General features: G+C 35.5%; 1 non-coding gene across 1 annotated transcript; it reads right to left on the reverse strand.

Annotated features, from left to right (window-relative positions):
* Positions 1-698: 698 nt before the first annotated feature.
* LOC118980748 (U6 spliceosomal RNA) lies at positions 699-805 on the reverse strand. The gene has a single exon (XR_005065209.1). It is a non-coding gene; the product is annotated as a U6 spliceosomal RNA (small nuclear RNA).
* Positions 806-1,423: the final 618 nt, after the last annotated feature.

The following is a 1,423-nucleotide window of genomic DNA, read 5'->3' on the forward strand; positions in this document are numbered from 1 at the left end:
TCTCCTACTATAATTGTGTTACTGTCAATATCTTTCTTGAGGTCCTCTAGGATTTTCTTTATATATTTGGGTGCTCCTATGTTGGGTGCACATATATTTACAATGTTATTGTGTTCTTGGTGGATTCTTCCCTTGAGTATTATGAAGTGACCTTCTGGGTCTCTCTTTATGGCCCTGCTTTTGAAGTCTATTTTGTCTGATATGAGATTTGCTACCCTGCCTTTATTTTCTTGTCCATTTGCTTGGAAAATTTGTTTTCATCCTTGCAGTTTTAGTCTGTGATGGTCTTTTGACCTGAGGTGGGTTTCTTGTAGGCAGCATATATGTGGGTCAAGGTTTCTTATCCATTCAGCTATTCTATGTCTTTTAATTGGTGCATTTAATCCATTTACCTTTAAGGTTATTATTGAAAGGTTCTTATTGATTGCCATTTATGTACCTGTGTTCCTTTCCGTCTCTCTCTTTTCCTTCCTTTCCTTAAAGCAGCCCTTTTATTAATTCTTGTAGAGCTGGTTTGGTGGGGGCATATTCTTTTAGACTTCTTTTGTCTTGGAAGCTCTTTATTTGGCCTTCTATCTTGATTGAGAGCCTTGCTGGGTAAAATATCCTTGGTTATAGGCCTGTTTCTCATTTCTTGGATTATTTCCCGCCATTCTCTTCTTGGTTGGAATATTTCCATTGAGTAGTGAGTAGCCAACAACAATATGGAATGCTTCATGGATTTGCGTGTCATCCTTGTGCAGGGGCCATGCTAACCTTCTCTGTATCGTTCCAATTTTAGTATATGTGCTGCCGAAGCAAGCACCAGTGTTTCTTTCTCAACGAGTCTGGTCAGAATCTTTATCTTTGTTTTATCTTTTCAAAAAACCATTTCATGGATTGAATAATCCTTTGAATTTTTTTAGTCTGTATATCATTTTATTCTGCTCTGATTTTTGCTATTTCCTTTCTTTTCACTCTGGACTTTGCTTGTTGTTGTTTCTCTGGTCCTTATTACTGTAGAATCATGCTGTTGATATTTTGTTTGGAAAATCTATCCATTTTTAGCAGTTGGACATTAAAATGCCCTAGTATAAGTGTATTGCTTTCTATATCTATCTTCAAGTCCCCCAATATTTTCCTTATATATTTGGTGCTCCTATGTTGTGTGCATATATGTTTATAATATTTATGTCTTCTTGATGGATTTTTCCCTTGGGTATTTTGGTGTGCTTCTGTATCTTTTTTTATGAACTTTGTTTTGAATTTTTTCATTTTCTATCCATGGTTTCTTTTTTTTTTTTTTTTGCCTGTCCATTTGGCTTGGAATACTTCTTTTCCTATCCCATCACTTTCAGTCTGTGTAGGGTTTTCTTCTTTTTTTTCTTAAGTTTCTTAAGTGGTTTTCTTGTATGCAGCATATGTGTGGGTCATGTTTTCTTGT

The sequence above is a fragment of the Sturnira hondurensis genome, unplaced genomic scaffold, assembly GCF_014824575.4.
Source record: "Sturnira hondurensis isolate 20B ecotype Veracruz unplaced genomic scaffold, ASM1482457v3 Scaffold0023226, whole genome shotgun sequence".
Classification (NCBI taxonomy): domain Eukaryota; kingdom Metazoa; phylum Chordata; class Mammalia; order Chiroptera; family Phyllostomidae; genus Sturnira; species Sturnira hondurensis.